Source organism: Vulpes vulpes, unplaced genomic scaffold, assembly GCF_048418805.1.
Source record: "Vulpes vulpes isolate BD-2025 unplaced genomic scaffold, VulVul3 u000000671, whole genome shotgun sequence".
Lineage (NCBI taxonomy): Eukaryota > Metazoa > Chordata > Mammalia > Carnivora > Canidae > Vulpes > Vulpes vulpes.
The window spans coordinates 893,741-912,849 of record NW_027325801.1 but is presented as its reverse complement, the minus strand read 5'-3'; the positions used below and the strand labels follow the sequence as shown (position 1 = coordinate 912,849).

At 53.6% G+C, this 19,109-nt stretch overlaps 1 protein-coding gene across 4 annotated transcripts in view; it reads left to right on the top strand.

Annotated features, from left to right (window-relative positions):
* The window catches only part of ARHGAP39 (Rho GTPase activating protein 39), an 88,278-nt gene that overhangs the window by 12,978 nt on the left and 56,191 nt on the right, over positions 1-19,109 (top strand). Inside the window, exon 1 of one of the 4 annotated variants that reach the window (XM_072745852.1) lies at positions 18,205-18,662. The exons of 2 other annotated variants lie outside the window; for them this stretch is intronic. The gene's annotated coding sequence lies outside the window, so the exon portion shown is untranslated. Of the gene's footprint in view, positions 1-18,204; positions 18,663-18,863; positions 18,926-19,109 lie in introns of those variants that run through there. One more of the 4 variants, XM_072745854.1, reaches the window with a different exon arrangement.

Below are 19,109 nucleotides of genomic sequence, written 5' to 3'. Positions count from 1 at the left end.
TCACTGTGTGTGCGCACGAGCATATGTGTGCATCCGTGTGCACGGAGGGGGCGCTGCTGGCCCAGGGGCAGCAGGACGGGCTTGAGCTGAGTGCCTCCTGGAGGAAGGGGCCTGAGGGCTCTCTGAAGCCGGGCGGGACTCTGGTGTCCGGGAATGTGGGGACCGGTGGTCACCCCCGGGCTCCTTGAGGCCTTTGTGACGGACGGCAGTGTTCCTCGGGTAGGACTCGGGCTTGGCACGTGCGAAGCGTAATTGAGGAGCAATTAGCGAGATGTTTTTATTGGAACAGAGTAGTGGGAGAGGATTGGACCAGGATGGTAAGAGGCACACTCTTGGTGGTGCTGCCCAGGAACGGCACAGCCGCGAGCCCCAGGGCTGCTGAGGGCTGAAACGTGCCTTGGGGGGGGGGGGGGGTGAACGTTAGATGTTACTTAATCTTTAAAAAAATGTTATTTAGTCTTAATTAGAATTTATTTTTTAAAGATTTTATTTATTGACTTACTTATTTGAGCATGAAAGCACGGGCAGGGGAGGGCCAGAGGGAGGGGGAGCCGCAGACGCCCCGCCGAGCGGGAGCCACGTGGGGCTCAACCCAGGCCCGAGACACCAGGTGCCCCTTGCAGTGGCCGGTAGCAGTGCAGGTGGGCACACCCCGGAAAGCGGTGGCGTGGGGTGGCCCTCTACTTTGGGGCGCCGCCTGAGGTGCTGCCGGCTGGCCTTCGGGAGCCTGTGGAGTCGGGCCGCGGGGGCTGGACGGGGAGCGGCTGCGAGCCCGGAGTCCCCAGTACTGGGCCCGCGCGGCCGCAGGGAGTTCAGCCCCGGGTGTGCGCTGACAGGTGCCGGGCGGGCGGTGGGCCCCGCGGGCGCGCAGCAGACGTGGGCGTTCAGCCTCCCTGGGGCTGCGGTGGCCGCCAGGGGCTCCGCGGTGCAGACCCGGGGGGGGGGGGGGGGGGGGGGGGACGCAGCGTAGGGGAGCCGAGCCTTGGGGGCCCACGCGGGGGTCCCACGGGACTGCGGTCGGGGAGCTGACCTGTCGGCAGGTGAGGGTGAAGCATTTCATCCAGAGAATGAGCCAAGGCCGAGTGCCTCGGAGGATTGTTTGGAATTCTCTCATCTCGTTGTTTAGACCTCGTGAAATATTCTAGAAAATGTCTTCATTGTAGACTCTTGAATTTTGAACTCGACGGACAACACTTGTGTTTCCACACTTAGATTTTAGGGCTGGTGGTGATGGAAAAGAGAGAATTTATTAGCCTGATGGATATTTTGTGGTGGTTGAGGCAGGACGCCGTGAAAATACAAAGTGGAACCATCTGAAATTGCAGTTTCTGTAGGTCAGAAAAACTGTTGAAAAATGGCAATTTTTTTTTTTTTTAAATTTTATTTTTTATTATTTATTTATGATAGTCATACAGAGAGAGAGAGAGGCAGAGACACAGGCAGAGGGAGAAGCAGGCTCCATGCACCGGGAGCCCGACGTGGGATTCGATCCCGGGTCTCCAGGATAGCGCCCCTGGCCAAAGGCAGGCGCCAAACCGCTGCGCCACCCAGGGATCCCTTGTCTTTATTTTTTTAAAAAAGATTTTATTGGGGATCCCTGGGTGGTGCAGCGGTTTGGCGCCTGCCTTTGGCCCAGGGCGCGATCCTGGAGACCCGGGATCAAATCCCACGTCGGGCTCCCGGTGCATGGAGCCTGCTTCTTCCTCTGCCTATGTCTCTGCCTCTCTCTTTTTCTCTCTCTGTGACTATCATAAATAAATAAAAATTAAAAAAAATTAAAAAAAAGATTTTATTTATTTATGTGAGACAGGGAAAGGTGAGCAGGGGAAAGGTCAGTGGGAGAAGCAGACTGTCCGCTGAACAGGGAGCCAGACATGGGACTTGCTCCCAGGACTCTATGAGATCATGACCTGAGCCAAAGTCAGATGCTTAACTGACTGAGCCACCCAGAGACACCCCTTGTCTTCATTTTTGAAGACTATTTTAACTAGACATAAAATGCTAGATTGATGGCTTTTTGGCTTTTGGCATTTTTGTTTTCTGTTTTTTAGTATTTTAAAGATGCTGCTCATTTTTTTCCATTGTGTGTGCCTTCTGATGAGTGTTTTCTCACTGGTTTTAAGTGATGATGAACCTAGGTGTGATTTCTTGTTTTTCTACTTGGTAATTATTGAGTTTCTTGCATCTGTAGCGTTTTAGTTTTATTGAAATTTTAGAATTTTTTTAAAGATTTTATTTATTCATGAGACACATACAGAGAGAGAGAGAGAGAGGCAGAGACACAGGCAGAGGGAAAAGCAGGCCCCATGCAGGGAGCCCGACGTGGGATTCGATCCCGGGTCTCCAGGATCACGCTAAACTGCTGAGCCACCCGGGCTGCCCAATTTTAGAATATTTTTGACCATTATCTTTTCAACTATTTATATCATCCTCTCTATTTGGGGCGAGTTCCAATGGTTTCTGTGTTAGGCTAATTGATAACCTGTTTGTTTTCTCTGTGCTTCTTCAATCAAATTCACCACCTTCCTTCCTCTCGCAGCTGGAAGTGCAGTCATTGGCTTCCAGTGACTCTGCTTGGCTCAGTGAGTTGCCCACTTGGGGCCCCTGTCCTTGCCCCATGGTCTGGGAGTGTCTCCCAGACAGAAGTAGGGAAACGGCAGGGCTCGCTCCCTGTATTAATGTATTTTTTAATACATTGTAGATAAAAGTTCATCAGTTATATGATTCGTAACAAGCACTGTACTGTTTGTTGTCCAGCAGTGACAGGAGTGTTTGCACACCCCTAGTCTAGTTTTCGGTGGCTGCAGCAGGAGGACAAACCCAGGCTGAGCCATGACTGGGGCTCTGGCTCCATTGAACAGAAGGCTGTTCCTTAAATTTTTTAGGTCGGTTTTCTGCGCATGAAGTCCTTGTAGATTAAATGACGATCTGGAGGTTAAGCGTTAGTGTCTTCAGAGTCTCTAGTCGATATTGGTGATTGTCACTCTGTGAGGATTTTACCTGCAGGGAGAACACAGCATGGGGGGCTGCTGTGCTTCCTTGAGGGTGCAGCTCTTTTTCATCGTCTCAGCCACTCTTTACTGCACAGCTGGCTGTCAGGCCTGGTGTTGTGTTTGTGTCTGTCACTTACTATTCTAGTTTCTTTGGTTTCCTATTAATACTTTGGCTTTAATTTCTATTTTGTTTATTGGTGATTTTTTTATTCCAGCTACAGGTGAAAACCACCTAGAGGACTTTAAAAATGTACTGGAGTCTGCCATCAGCTACTTTTTTGTTTTGTTTTAAAGATTTATTTATTTATTTGTGAGAGAGAGGGAGGGAGAGTCACAGGCAGTGGGAGAAGTTGGCTGCATGCAGGGAGCCCGATGTGGGAATTGATCCCAGGACCCCGGGGTCACACCCTGGGCTGAGGGCAGACGCTCAACCACCGAGCCACCCAGGCATTCCTACTTTTTTTTTTTTTTTAAGATTTTTAAATTTTTTTTGAGGGATGCTAAGTCTTATTATTATTTTTGTTGTTGTTAAATTTTTATTTATTTATTTATGATAGTCACAGAGAGAGAGAGAGAGAGAGAGAGGCAGAGACAGGCAGAGGGAGAAGCAGGCTCCATGCACCGAGAGCCCGACGCGGGACTCGATCCCGGGTCTCCAGGATTGCGCCCCGGGCCAAAGGCAGGCGCCAAACTGCTGTGCCACCCAGGGATCCCCTGGATGCTAAATCTTAAAAAAAAAAAAAAAAAATCCAACTAATTTTTTTTGAAGTTCCCACTTGATTTCAAGTATGTGGCCAGGATTGAGAGTTGTTCTTTGATGTTCATAGTATACATTTATTTTCGATCCCCATCAGCCATTCACTGGCTGCCCCTCCTAGGTAGTCTTTATAACTGTTGAGTGAAACTTGTTCCAGGTTTTTTTTTTAAGTCACAGAAATTTTTATTGGAAACAAACCAGCTGCAGCAAAGTGACACTCAGTGCACGCTGCCCAATGGGTGAGGTGGGGGAGGGGGGTACAGGTGGGCGCCAGGGGCCGGACGAGCCCAGGGTAGTGACCACAGGGGCCTGCTGACTGGGTCTCAGGCCCTTAGGGCTGGAGTGTGCAGGCCCAGGCCCAATCCGGCACAAAATATAAAAATAAACTCTGTAGTCCAGCTGTCCCTGCCTGTGTCAGTTCACTGGGAAAGGGCAGTGACTCTTCCCACCAAGACCCTGTGCTATCCGGTCCAACCACAGCAGGGGCAGCTAGTAATTGAATTTATCGTATGTTTTCCCTGCTTAGCAATGTTTTTCTCTGGCCCGTTTTGTTTCTAAAATCAATCCTTTAGTAGTTTTTACACTGAAAGTCTGTGACTGCCAAAATCTGATATATAACTTGGGTATTTCTTTGTAGATGATTATTCCCAGTTGTGATAAATCACCCCACAACTTAAGGGCCTGTAGCAATCATGTATGGTCACCTGGGGCTGGGTCACCTCCAGGCTCCCTTCCTTGTACCTGGAACCAGGCTGGAGGAGGATCAGGGACAGGTTGGAGGAGCAGCCAGAGTGAGGGAGCAGCTGGTCCTGGGGGAGCAACTGGTGCTGAGAGCAGCCGGGGTGGGGGAGCAGCTGGTGTTAGAGGAGCAGCCGAGGCAGGGGAGCAGCGGTGCTGAGAGCAGCCTTTGCTGGCCGCCCCCGTGACCTCCAGCAGTAAACCTTCGTAGCGGGACGTGTCACTGGGCAGCTGAAGCTCCTGTGTGAGGCGTGTGGGGAAGGGCAGTGTTCTGCGCGGCCCTGGGTGGTCTTGGGGGTCACTTCCTCCCTGCACCCACCGGGGAGCCGTGGGTAAGGCCGACCGAGAGGCCAGCACGTCTTCAGACCGCGGGCCCGGGCCCCGTGGGAGCTCCTGGGGTGTGGGGTCCTCGGGCCGTGAGGCTGGAGGTGGCAGGTCGGTGTCCTGTGTGCGCAGTGCCTCGTGCCTGTCGCTCCCCGGCCGCTGGTTCACCAGGCTGTCCCCGGCTCCGAGGTGCCCTCTCCTGCACCCATCGAAGTTTGAGGTTGAGTCCGGCTGCTGTTGCGGCTGGCGAGGAGCACTCCCTCCAGGCTCCCACTCGACAGCCCGAAGTTAGCACGGGACACCCTGCTCCCTCCGCCCCGAGAGGGACGCGCGATTTTCACGTTTTAAGAAGGATGAGCAGAGTGTGCTGTTGAGACAGCTGAGCCCGCTGCCACCCTGACCTGGGCACGGAGGGCTGGGGGCGGCGCCGAGGCCCCCAGGGCTGCCGAGCCTGCGTGTCGCGGAGCAGCGCAAGTGTGGCCGCCACACCACGGTGGCCGTCTCTGACCTCGGCACGACTTGGCCCCCGCCCGGGACTGCCCTCCCCCCGCCTGCACGGAGGGTGCGGTCGTGAGCCCCGACACCCGCCCTGCGCGCTGCGGGCTGGCCGTGACCTCGTCAGTGAGCGGGTCACAGCGGCCCAGACTCTGGAGGGCGCTCGAGGGCGCCGGGCCGGCCTGCAGGTGTGGCAGCAATGACGGCCCGTGGGGACAGATGGCGACGCAGAGCTGAGCGGTGAGGGGTTGGGGTGGCCGCGGCTGCGGCCCTGGGGGCAGGGCCGTTGTCCTGGGGGTGAGGCTCACCTGCAAGGTGCACCCGTGGCGTCCTGCGTCTAGAGCCGCGCCACCAGGTGACCCACGCGCGGCCCAGCTCCGGGGAGAGTCGCGCCCGGTCCCAGGCGCCTGCTTCCGTCCTGGTCCTGGAAGTGGGACCACGCCTCGTGGGCCGCCACGTCGCGGTCTTGCTGGCGGCTTCCGTCCTTGCTCGGCGTCCTGTTGCAGTGACGCCCACATTTTGGTCGCCCGTCCCCTGCGGGGGGACCACTGGGTGTTTTAGGCTTGGGCTCTGTGAGTGCGGTTGCTGTGAGTGCTCACACGCCAGTCTTTGTACAAACGCCCTTTTTCATTTGATTTGGGCGGGGTCCTGGGGGTGCAGTTGCTGGTTGTGTAAAACATAAAACGTTTACGTTTTAGCTTTTTAAGAAACTACCGAATTGTTTTCCAAAGAGGCAGCATCGTTTTGCGTGCCCACCAGCCGTGCCCGGGAGCCCCCGCTCCTCTGCGTCCCCACCGACACTTGCTGCTGTCCACCTTCGTGGTGACAGCCGTCCTGGGGCTGTGACCTGGCATCACACTGTGGTTTTCGTTTGCATCTCCCCGATGACCACTGATGCTGAGCATCTTTGCTCTCTGGCCATTCGCGTATCCTCTTTGAAGAAATGTCTATTTAGATTTTTTGCTTGGTTTTTACTTGGGTTGTTTTTCTTTTTTTGAGTTTTTTAATACATTGTAGATACAAGTTCATCAGTTATATGATTTGTAAATACCTTTTTCTGTCTGTGGCTTAGTTTTTCTCTGTCCTGATGTCATTTGAAGCACAATTTTAAATTTTTTTTTTTTTTTTTTTTTTTTTTTAGGGAGAGAGCATGAGCAGGAGGAGGGGCAGAGGGAGAGGCAGGCTCCCGCCTGAGCAGGGAGCCCGATGGGGGGGCTCCATCCCTGGACCCCGGGATCATGACCTGAGCCGAAGGCAGACGTGTCACCGACAGGCCCCCACCCCCCCGGGCACCCCACAGTTTTGAATTTTGATAAAGTCCACTTTACCAATTTTCTCTTCTGTTATATGCGTTTTGAGCATCGCATCTAAAAAGGTCTTGGTCCTTCAGCAGGGTTAGTGCCAGGCAGCGGCTGGGAAGTCGTGGCGCCTGCGGAGTGGTGGGGACACGGGTGAGGGCTTTGGGATCCCGGGAAGTGAAGGAATGGGAGACGAGGGTCGCGGCACATGTGGGGAATGCATTGGCCAGGACCAAGGGGCAGGCTCTCTAAGTTGCAGTTTTGAATTTGGGGTTATTAGGACCTGACTGAAATCCGAAAGGGAGGGTGATGGAGGGGGAGATGGGAGTGAATAGGGCACGACTCCCCGGGGAGCAGCGGTTGCCTCCTGGTTTTCTGACTCCAGGTCTGTGGCGTGCAGGGCGCTGAGGTCCCTGTGGGAGTGGGGGTGTGGGCGAGCGTGTGGAGGGACCCAGTGTTGATGTTGTGATTTATAATCAATGAGAGTTTGGTCTCCATAGGGTTCTGACTTAGTTCCCAAAACCCTCGGAATCTCCTAAGTATCTTTTGTTACATGTTTGGTTTTTTTGTCTTCAGTTCCTGAAATTGCCTCAGAACCATCATAGTGAAGTGGGCGTCTTGGGTTACGGAGGTGACTTTTGGACAGCACCTGAAGGTGGGGGCTGATGGCCAGGGACCCGAGCCTGGGACTAGACGGTGGGAAGCTTCATTCCTACCCCCTGACCTCCGGGGAGGAGAGAGGGGCTGCAGATGATGGCGTCGCCAGTGGCCAGTGACTTCATCAGTCAAGCCTGCTACCGATGCCTCATTAAAGACACAAAAGGACAGGCTTTGGAGAGCTTCTGAGTTGGTGTGCGCAGAGGCATCTGGGTGCTCTAGGCGGCACACCCCAGACGCCAGGGGGACAGAAGCTCCTTTGTTTGGGGCCTTAGCCTGTGGATCTCTTCATCTGGCTGTTGATTCATATCCTTTCATATCCTTTGTAATAAACTGGTAACCTAGTGAGTAAACTGGTTTCCCGCGTTCTGTGAGCCATTCTAGCAAATTAATGGCAGCTGAGGAGTGGGTCATGGGAGCCTCCAATTTATAGCCAGTTGGTCAGAAGCACCAGTGACAACCAGCACTTGCACCTGGCGTCTGAAATGGGCACAGTCTTGTGGGACTGGGCCCTCAACCTGTGGGATCTAATGCCTCCTCCAGGTTGACGCAGTCAGAACTGAGTCAGATTCGTGGGGCTGGTTTCTGAGAGGTGGAGAGCTGCTTGGTTGTCTGAGAGGGCAAGGGCGTTGGGCGCCGTGGGCATCCCAGGGACGTGTGGGGGCCTCTGCTCTCCGGCTCCAGGCGCATCCTGGGCACAGCCAGCCCCCTCCCTGCCTGCGGGGACCTCGTTGGATCCCTGAAGAGCCAGCCTCTGTTTGCGGCCAGAGCTTGGTTCCTGGGTTCATCTCCTAAATAGACTTTTCCAAACACCCTTTGGGAGGAAAAAGCAAAGGCGGTGTTTAAGGGGAAGGTGAGTGGAGTGGGGTTGGGCACTGCTGGGTAGGCAGCAGTGAGGTCAGGAAGGTGCGTGACAGTCAGTAGGGACAGTTGGCTGTGCCTGTGAAGCAGGTAGAGGAACGGGATGGGTGTCTGCACGGGTTGGGGCGTTTGTTCCTGTGAGGGCCAGGCAAGCCTGGAGGCCACATGGTGTCCCCTCCTGGAAAGTGCCTTTGATGTGTTCATGGGTGTCACCTCTTGTTTCTGCTGCCTGGAGGCCTGCGGGTCACCACTTAGGGACCCCCGTGCCACGGACTAGCGCCGAGAGCTGGATGGGGTGTGGCCGTTCCACCTGCGGTCCTGTGACTAGGACCTCTCAGACACCACCTCCCACATCACCTCTGTGAGAACTGGTGCCCAAGGAGACCCAGAGATCAAGGACCCCTACGCAGAGGTCTCTTGAGGTGCCCACGCACATGGGGATCTAGCTTCTGAGCTGGTGAAGAGGGGCAGCTCCAAAACCATGCATCTCTCTCTCTCTCTCTCTCTCTCTTTTTTTTTTAATTATTTATTTATTTATTTATGATAGTCATACAGAGCGAGAGAGAGAGAGAAAGGCAGAGACATAGGCAGAGGGAGAAGCAGGCTCCATGCACAGGGAGCCCGATGTGGGATTCGATCCCAGGTCTCCAGGATCGCGCCCTGGGCCAAAGGCAGGCGCCAAGCCGCTGCGCCACCCAGGGATCCCCCTCTCTCTCTCTTTTTAAAGAGTTTATTTATTTGAGAGAGAAAGAGAGAGAGAGAGAGAGAGAGAGAGAGGGAGAAGGAACACACCTAGGGGGAGGGGCAGAGGGAGAGGGAGATGTGGGCCCCCATCCCAGGACGGACTCCGAGACCACGACCTGAGCCAAAGGTAGATGCTCAGCTGAGCCACCCAGGTGCCCTGCATCTAACTTTTAAACTTAAATGTAGGTACAGGGGATCCCTGGGTGGCTCAGTGGTTTAGTGCCTGCCTTTGGCCCAGGGCGTGACCCTGGGGTCCCGGGATCGAGTCCCATGTCGGGCTCCCTGCATGGAGCCTGCTTCTCCCTCTGCCTGTGTCTCTGCCTCTCTCTCTCTTTGTGTCTCTCATGAATAAATAAAGTCTTTTTGAAAAAAAAAATAATGTAGGTACGCCTTGTTTTTTTTTATTTTTATTTTTTTAAGATTTTATTTATTCATGAAAGACACAGAGAGGCAGAGACACAGGCAGAGGGAGAAGCAGGCTCCATGCAGGGAGCCTGACGTGGGACTCTATCCCAGGTCTCCAGGATCACACCCTGGGCTGCAAGCGGCGCTAAACCGCTGTGCCACCTGGGCTGCCCTGTTATTATACTTGTTAAAGTGATCTGTGATTAAAAAAAAAAAAAAAGTGATCTGCGATAGTGAAAACTCAGGTGATAGCATTTTTTAGCAATAAAGCATTTTTAAAATCAAGTTATGTACATTTCTTTAGACATAATACTACTGCACACTTCACAGATGACCGAATAGTATAAACATGACTTTTACATGCATTAGGAAACAAAAAATTCATTTTACTGACTTTCTTGTGATACTTGCTGTGTGGTGGTGGTCTGGAACCCAACCTGTAATATCTGTGAGGTATGCCTATAATATCTTATTAAAAGAATTGTGTTTTGAATTTTTGTACTTATTGGAATGAATACAAAGATTACAGAAATTTAAAAATGTACTTAAATGTGAATTTTACCTTTATAGATAAGAAAAAATAGAATAATGCTAATATAGATGAAGAATGAGATGGTGTCCCATTGTATTCTGTGCACTAAAGTCTGATGAAGTCAAAACCAGAACAGAACACTAGCAAGGAGGCACCTGGGTGGCTCAGCGGTTGAGCGTCTGCCTTCAGCCCAGGGCATGATCCTGGGGTCCGGGGATCGAGTCCCATGTCGGGCTCCCTGTATGGAGCCTGCTTCTCCTCCTGCCTGTGTCTCTGCCTCTCTCTGTGTGTCTCATGAATAAATAAATAAAATCTTAAAAAAAACAAACCCACAATACTAGGGAGATACTGATCAACAATAGTGAAATCAAGTTTCACTAAATTTTTTATAAAATTTTGTGAGCTGTTTATCTGCCTCAGTGGGCACTTACCAAGAAAACACTGTTCTTTCCTGTAATACATGTTGCTAAACTGTATTGAAATGTTGCTTTTTAATTTTTCCATGAAAACTGCCTTCTCTCAATCACCTTCTGTATGAAACTGAGCAGGGCCACAGGAAGAAAAACAAGTAAGTAGCTTGTTTGAACTCGTCTGAGTTTAGCAAATCCTTGGTATCAAAGAACCTCTAATAGGGCATGGATTTTTTTTTTCTTTTTCTTTTAAAATTTTATTTATTCATGAGGTACACAGAGAGAGGGAGAGAGAGGCAGAGACATAGGCAGAGGGAGAAGCAGGTTCCGTGTAGGGAGCCCAACGTGGGACTCGATCCCGGGACCCCAGGATCATGCCCCAGGCCGAAGGCAGGCACCAAACCGCTGAGCCACCCGGGAATCCCCAGGGCATGGATTTCTTGAATCTTCTTCTTCTTCTTCTTTTTTTTTTTTTTTAAGATTTTATTTATTTATTCACAGTAGGTATATATATAGAGAGAGAGAAGCAGAGACACAGGCAGAGGGAGAAGCAGGCCCCAAGCCAGGAGCCCGACGCGGGACTCGATCCTGGAACCCCAGAATCGTGTCCTGGGCCAAAGGCAGGCGCCAAACTGCTGAGCCACCCAGGGATCCCTGATTTCTTGAATCTTCTTTTAGCAGAGATGGTTTTCAGTATTTTTACATAACACTTATATTCTACACAGAGCAAGTAGTCAGGTATTTTTCAAGTAACACTGGTAACCTGTCTTGAAAATCAGACATTCCGCATGAAAACACTGATTTTTTTTCATCATATTTATTGGGAAAAAGCAATTCATTATGTCAGCCAACCAGTTTCCTAAAACATAATTAAGACGCTGGCAAAAAGACCCTTCTACAAGAAGTAGGCTGTTACGTTAGGCTGTCAGACGTGGTTCCCTGACCTCCAGACGACTGGTGGACGGTGTTGCTGCTGCCTCTCCTTGCGGAGGCACCCAGAGGCTACATGGTGCACTCCCACTTGACACTTGGCATACTTTCAGTGTGTATGTGCAATTAGGTCTTCCAGTTGGATTTGAAATGCAGCTTAAAGTGTTTTCCTGCAAGCTGTTTTGAGGAAAAGGTTGATTTGGTTTTCTGATATAAATACAAGTTTACACCTATAACCATTAACTGAAATACATATTGAAGGAATAATGTGATTTGTGAACTTTTAAACTATCAAAAACTTGGGGTGCCAGGGTGGCTCAGTTGGTTAAGTATCTGCCTTTGGTCATGATCCTGGGGTCCTGGGATCAAGTCCCGCCTCAGGTTCTCTGCTCCATGGGGAGTCTACTTCTCCCTCTCCCTCTGTGCTCTCTTGTCCATGCTCGCTCTCTCAAATAAATAGGATCTTAAACAAAAAAAACCTATCAAAAACCAAAAGACATGCTACCAAGAAACATTAAGCAGGAAGATGTCCTTGGGGTACGCCTGTGTTTGTGACATGATTAATGTTAATAGACAATGAGGTTAGGAAGTTATTTCCTTTGTATTTGAAATAATACATATGGCGGAAATAACATTTTGAATTAAAAATTATTTCTAGAGTCCAATTCCAGTGTTTTATGCTGAAGTTAGTTTTGCTGTTTTTTTTGTTTGTTTCTGAGGGAGAGAGAATGAGAGTGGACAGGAACGGGTGGAGGGTGGGCAGGGAGGGGGGGATCCCGGCTCCCCAGTCGGTGCAGAGCCCGAGGCAGGGCTCAGTCTCTCAAGCCTGAGATCATGACCTGACCCGAAACCAAGCATTGGACTCTCAACCGACTGAGCCCCACTGGTGCCCCGAAGCATGGTGGCTTTCTGGTAGTGATGGCAGATTGGACACAAAGGTACAGTTTCACTCTCTCCCAGACACCTGCTGACTGCACAGTAAAGTGATGTTTTAAAACGTCAGACTTGGGGATCCCTGGGTGGCGCAGCGGTTTGGCGCCTGCCTTTGGCCCAGGGCGCGATCCTAGAGACCCGGGATCGAATCCCACGTCGGGCTCCCGGTGCATGGAGCCTGCTTCTCCCTCTGCCTGTGTCTCTGCCTCTCTCTCTCTCTGTGACTATCATAAATAAAAAAAAATAAAATAAAAAAAAATAAAACGTCAGACTTTGAAGGATGGGTAAAGTGAGAGAGGAGACAATAGTGGTGAAGTTTTGGAATCTGGGGAGCAGATGGATTAGTCCTAATTCACTTGGTAGATATGGGAAAGCCAGACTGTGTTGGCAGTGAAGAAAGCTGAGAACTAATCGCATTGGCACCACAGAATCCTCAGAAAGCTCAAAATTCAGGGGCTCCAGGGGGCTTTAAGGAAGAGAGAATCATAAAGAGAAAGCAAGAGGCTAACCCGAAAGATCAGGAGGGTATGAGAGGGACCAAATAGACTTTCTAAATAAACGTTTGAAATTAAAAAAAACAACAACAACAAGACAGGCTATTAGATTATACACAAAGAGAGACTTTGTGGAAAAACTGAAAGGAGTTAAGAACTCAGTAAAGGGTTGATCAGATGGAAAATAGGATGGAGAAGGTGATGGAGAAGAGGTCGAGGACAGAAGGCAGAAGTTTAAGGTGTATTTACTTTCAGTCCAGAAGGGAAAATAGAAGGGAGGAGAGGCGATATGTGAAGAGCTGTTGGCTAAGAAATATTCTGGAATTGATAAAAGATAGGATGATGGAAATGTAGTTTATTTCAAACAGAATAGTGTCCATATTGAGACACATCATAGTGAGGCTCCAAAACACTGAAGATCCAGAGAGGAGTTTATTTTATGTTTCAGCGAAGGGAGGGACAGAGGGAGAGGGGGAGAAATCCTCAAGCAGACTCTGCACTGAGTGCAGAGCCAAAAGTGGGGCTTGATCCCAGAACCCTAAATCCTGGCCTGAGCCCCTCAGGGGCACCTAAGAGAAGATTATTTTATTTTATTTTATTTTATTATTTTATTTTATTTATTTATTTATTTATTTATTTTTTATTTATAGACACAGCTAGAGAGAGAGAAGCAGAGACACAGGCAGAGGGAGAAGCAGGCTCCATGCAGGGAGCCCGACTGGTACTCGATCCCAGGTCTCCAGGATCACACCCTGGGCTGCAGGCGGCGCTAAACCGCTGCGCCACTGGGGCTGCCCCAAGAGAAGATTTTTTTTTTTTTAATTTTTATTTATTTATGATAGTCACAGAGAGAGAGAGAGAGAGAGAGAGAGAGGCAGAGACACAGGCAGAGGGAGAAGGCAGGCTCCATGCACCGGGAACCTGATGTGGGATTCGTTCTGGGGTCTCCAGGATCGCGCCCTGGGCTGCAGGCAGCGCTAAACCACTGCGCCACCGTGGCTGCCCCAAGAGAAGATTTTAATAGCAACCAGAAGTAGGGTGCCTGGTGGGCTCAATCAGGGGAGCTCGTGACTTTTGATCTTGGGCTTGTGAGTTTGTTTAAAAATAAAATCTTTTAAAAAAAATAAATAAATAAAAATAAAAAAAAATAAAAATAAAATCTTTTAAAAAATAAAGCACCTGGGTGCACTCTCGCTGTTTATCTCTAATAAGTCTTAAAATACTTTTTAAAAAGCAAGCAGTAAGAGAAAGGCCACCCAGAGTAATGGCAACAAAAGTCGTGGATGCCGTCTCTACAGGAAGGAGGGAAGGCAGAGGCAGTGGAGGAGGTCTGAGATGCTGAGAGAAGCAGCCGGCAGCCTAGACCTGGAGTCCAGCAAGATTATCTTTTTTTTTTTTTTTTTTTTTTGATTTTATTTATTCATGAGAGACAGACACTTAGAGAGAGAGAGGCAGAGACATAGGCAGAGGGAGAAGCAGGCTCCATGCAAGGAGCCCGATGCGGGACTCGATCCTGGGACCCCGGGGTCACGCCCTGGGCTGAAGGTGGCCCTGAACCACTGAGCCACCTGGGCTGCCCGATTGTCTTTTAAAAACAAAGGTGAAATGAGGACTTTTGCAGATAAACCAAAATAGTGTGTTTATTATCCACAGAACTTCATTAAAGATATTCCTAAAAGATCTACTGTAAGAAGGAAGAAAATGATTTTATTATTTTTTAAGGTGTTATTTATTTGAGAGAGCGCATATAATCAGATGGAGGGTCAGAAGTGGATGGAGCAGATTCTGTGCCCAGTGCAGAGCCCGACCCGGGGCTGCGTCTTACCACCCTGAGATCATGACCTGAGCCAAAATCAAGAGGCCCATACTCACCCGACTGCACCCCCCGGGCGCCCCAGAAAAATGATTTTAAAAGAAAAGAATGAGATGTGGAAAGGTCTCCCTTAACAAGCGATGACCTTGTCTCTAAATCTAAACATTGAATGAAATAACGGCCGTTTGTAAGGTTCAGAAACGGAGACCGAGCCACAGCATAGGTTGCAAGATGAAGCTGGAAAACTCTCAGAAAGGAGAACAAAGAGCTGGAAAAGAGGAGAGAAGAATATTTGAAGGGCCAGCCTGGGAAGTCCAGCACGTGGGTAATAGAAGTTCCAGAGATGGGAGAGAGGAAGCACCGATGACAGTTACCAAGGTCATAGAAGAAAACTGCACAGCCGCCAGGCGTGCGGGACAGGCGTGAAATCAGACCCATCACCTTGAAATCCTAGAACACGGAGGACAGACAGAAGACTCTGGGCTCTCAGAGAGAGAAATAGGTCAGTTCATGAATCAAGAATCAGGAGGACTTTGGACTTTTTTTTTTTTTTTTAAGATTTCATTTATTTGAGAGAGCGAGCGAGCGAGAGCATGAGCCAGGGGAGGGGCAGAGGGAGAGGGAGAAGCAGCAGCCCCGCTGAACAGGGAGCCCCACCAGCATTCGATCCCAGGACCCTGAGATCATGACCTGAGCCGAAGGCAGACGCTCCACCGACTGAGCCACCAGGTGCCCGACTTTGGACTTCTTAGTAGCATTTCTGGAACTCAGAGGTTCATGAGGCACTGCCAAAAATTGTGATGGAAGGCAATTTCCAGTGTACTTTTTACCCATTGAAACTGTCAGAAGCCTTAGAATTTGCCCCATCCTTCCTTTTCTGGCAATGACTGAGACCTTCTTTACCAAAACAAGGTAGTAAGTGGGAGAGCTAGTTCCTGGGGTGTGGAGTAGCGTTGTGATGTGTGACAGCTTGTCCTCCAAACCGTGTGCATGGTGGTTGGGTGAAAGAGGGCGGTGCAGAGGGCGGGCAGGGGACACGCACCTGCGTCGCGCAGGGCAGTACGGCTGAGACCGGGGGCCCCGACGCTGCCCTTGCAGCCTCCTGCAGTCTCTGATGTAGTTGCCTCCCTGCCATCCAGGAGCCTCCGGATCATCTGCGTCGTGTGGGGACACGAGGAGCCAGATGGTGGGAGCCGGGCCCGGGCTGCAGCCCCCTCCTCCTTCACGCTTTGTTTTCTGCCTCACGTGCCCCTGCCCCCACCGCTGCAGTGAGCCGGGCCCGGGGAATCTGGCTGCGGGTTCTCCCTGTTTCCTTCACGTTCCCGAGCCCTTTCACGTGCTGTTGCTAATTCTCCACTATAATCGTGGGGTGTTTAGCAGTTTGGGGCTGGCACAGCAGGGGTGGGGAGCCAGGAGGAACTGAAGATTTCTGATAAGCAACCGGATGCCAGGAGAGGTGGGAGAGAGGAATCAGGGGTGGTGCTGTGGGTGCGGAGTGAGACGGGACAGGGTGGGTGGGAGGTGGACATGGGGGTGAGAGGCTTTCTGGAGGGGCTGGGGTACTCGGATCTCCCTAGAGGCACAGGCCGCCTAACAGGTTGGAAAACTTAGCCTAGCACATTCCAGCAGGTGGGACAGTGACGGTGGTCGGTGGGCCTGTCCTTGCCGTTCCTGGAGAGGCTGCGAGTGGCCGTGGGGCTGTGGCCCGTGGGGTGTCCGCGGGGCTCTCGGCACCTGCCCCTCAGCGGTGTCGCGCCCGCTTCCCGGCCCCGGCCCCGCGTGTGCGCCATGTGCTCCCGGCTCCTCCCGGGGGTCCCGTCGGTTCTGGGGGGGGTTCTTGGCTGTCATGCTTCCGCCCCTTGCGCAGCCCTAGTAGGGCCGTGGTGTCCCTCCCACGCGGCTGTCCCCAAGCTGCCCGGGCCCTGGCTGGGCTTCTGCGCTGCCCTTCCTCCCAGGCCCGGGCTCTTTCTGCCGCATCCCCCCATCAAACTGGCTGCGGGGAGGTTTTCTATTTTCCGGTCCTCCAACCTGCCCTTGACCCCTTCCTTCGATTCCATTTCTTTTTTTTTTTTTTAATTTTTATTTATTTATGTATTATAGTCACAGAGAGAGAGAGAGAGGCAGACACAGGCAGAGGGAGAAGCAGGCTCCATGCACCGGGAGCCCGACGTGGGATTCGATCCCGGGTCTCCAGGATCGCGCCCTGGGACAAAGGCAGGCGCTAAACCGCTGCGCCACCCAGGGATCCCCTTCGATTCCATTTCTTTGGGGAAATTCTGAGTCTTGCCGTCTGTGTCCCTGAGTCCATCGGTCACGGCTGCCTGGACGGGGCGGCTCCTGCGCGCCTCCAGCCGCGGCCTGGGCTCTGGCGCCCAGCACGCACAGTCGGTCGAGCATCCCCCTCCCGGCTTTGGCTCGGGGTGTGATCTCGGGGCCGCGAGCTCGTCCCTTGTCGGTGGAGGGGACCGGCCTCTGAACGCCGGGCACTCATGACTCCCCTCACTGGAAACCCTCAGGACGGGGTCCGGCCTCTGTCAGCGTGGAGGAGCTGCGTGGCCCCCTGTGCAGACGGAGGCGCGGGTCGTCACTGCGGACGCGTCCCCGGCAGGTGCTGCAGGCCGGTGTCCCGGCGCGGTCCCCGCGGCGGCCGTCCCTGCTATTGCCGGGACTGGACGGAGAGGAGCCGCCGTGGGGCACCGCCGGGGAGGCGCTTCTCGGGCTTGGCTGCGGTCTCCTGCAAGGGGTTCCCGGCCAGGCAGCCCTGCCCCTCGGCCCGGCCCGCTGCGCCGTCCCTCGCGGGCGCCCCGGGTGCGTGGCCGTGCAGGCCGTGGGCAGGCGTGTGCGGCTCAAGTCCCGTTTCCTGGTTACGGCCTTTTCCCAGTGTTTTTCTATCCTGCGTTCTGTTGAGATTAAAAGTTGCCATTTTATTTTTGTCTGGTGTTTGACTAACGTTGTGTCGCGCCCTCAACTGTGAATCCTCCTAACAAGGGGTCGGAGGCGGCTCAGCACCTCTGGGGCCCGAGGACTCCTCTCCACGTCAGCTGTCGTGGTGTTGACAGTGTCCCTCGTCACTTTGGAGACGCCTCAGCTGGCGGCCCGTGTCTGCAGGTGTTCCCCCTGGGGATGGTCCCTGCAGCTAAGGCTCGCAGCTCGGTGGGCGGGAGGCCGGCTCTGGATTCTGTGTCTGCAAAGGGCTTGATTTTACTCCCATTTCTGAGGTGTGACGTTGCTGGCCTGGAACTTCACGCTGCTCGTGATCCCCTCGGGCCCGTGGGGAGCCTGCCCGTTGCACAGACGCGGGCCCGCGGCAGCTGCCGCAGGACACCCCGTTTCCCCAGTGAATCGCCTCTTTGCTGGGCTCCGTTCAGCTGCGTGGGTTTATCTGTTCACGGCAATCGGCAGACTTGGCGGCGGCGGTGGGAATGTCTGCTGGCCTTTCCGCCGTGGGGAGAGGCGGCAGCTGATGTCCTAGAACACAGGCTCCCGGAGCGCGAGTGGGGGCAGCAGCTGGCCCGGGCCCCGCGCGGGGGGACAGTGCCTGCTTGCCCCCGAAAGCGGCTGGTGCCCGTGCCCGGGGCGCAGGCTGGGGCCGGCAGGCCCGCCTCCTGGGAGGTTTTCTGTCTGGACGCAGCGAGAACCGGGAGTGCGGATGGGCTCCGTGTCCCCGGGCCGAGGGTGCCCAGAGGCTGTGGCTGTGTGGCTGCCTGCAGTCACCGCCCCCGCCAGGACGGGCGTGGACGTCATTCCGGGCGGGCTTGGTGGGGGGCGGGGGGCTTGGAGCTTGTGCCTGGCGAGCGGGGAGAAGCATGCGGGTGCGGCCCTGGCCTGCGGACGCTGTGGTGGCCGTGGACGCCGGGTGGGGGTGCCGGGCGCGGAGTGACGCGTGTTGCTGGGCACCAGGAGCAGATTGCAGCTTCCTGGGGCTCATTCTCCCAACAGCCCCCGTCAGGAGCCGGCACAGAGCGTCTTCTGTTCCGGGGCTGGTGTAGGAAGTTGGAATCAAGAGCCTCGTCGCCCACTCGTGCCCGGAACTTCCTGCAGCGTGGGGTGGAAAGGAGCGAGCAGCTGCCCCTGGGCGGGGGGGTGCGGCTGGAGGCCCAAGGCCGCTGGCTGCCCCACCAGGCTGCAGGTCGGCTCCTGAAGGGGCGGGCAGGACAGCCACGCCACATGGGGTGAGGGTCCACGGGGGTGGACGTGCATGCAGCTGCCAGATCTTGGCCAAGGACTCCTGGGGTCGCCACACGCTCCCCGTCCGCGCTGTGCTGTGCTCTCCTGGAGGTGAGGCTGCGAGGCCCTGAGTGGGAGCGGGACCCGGCAGTCCAGGCCACACGGGCCTTGCTGGCACCCTCCCTGAGCGCCGGGCACCATTCTCCCCACGGGTGCACCTCGCCCTGGGGAGTGTGTCACCCTGGCTGCGACCTGGCCCGGCGGGCTCCCGGACCTGCAGAGCCTGGGGCGGCCGTCTGCCGAGGGGAGGAGAGCAGCTGTCCGTCCGCACGGCCCTGGGTGCTGCGTGCGGGAGGCGCGGGGGCCTTGCCGAGGTAAGGGACCTGCAGGGCTGGGGGCGTCTCGGGTCAGGTGCAGGGCGCTCACACGCCGGCCTAGGACAGCGCCCCGAACTGCGGCCTCCCCTTACGTGCTCCTGAGAACAGTCCCAGGGTGCACGTCTCTGGTGAGGCGCCCTGCCCAGCCAGCCCTGGAGGGAGGAGCAGGCCCGGAGGGGCT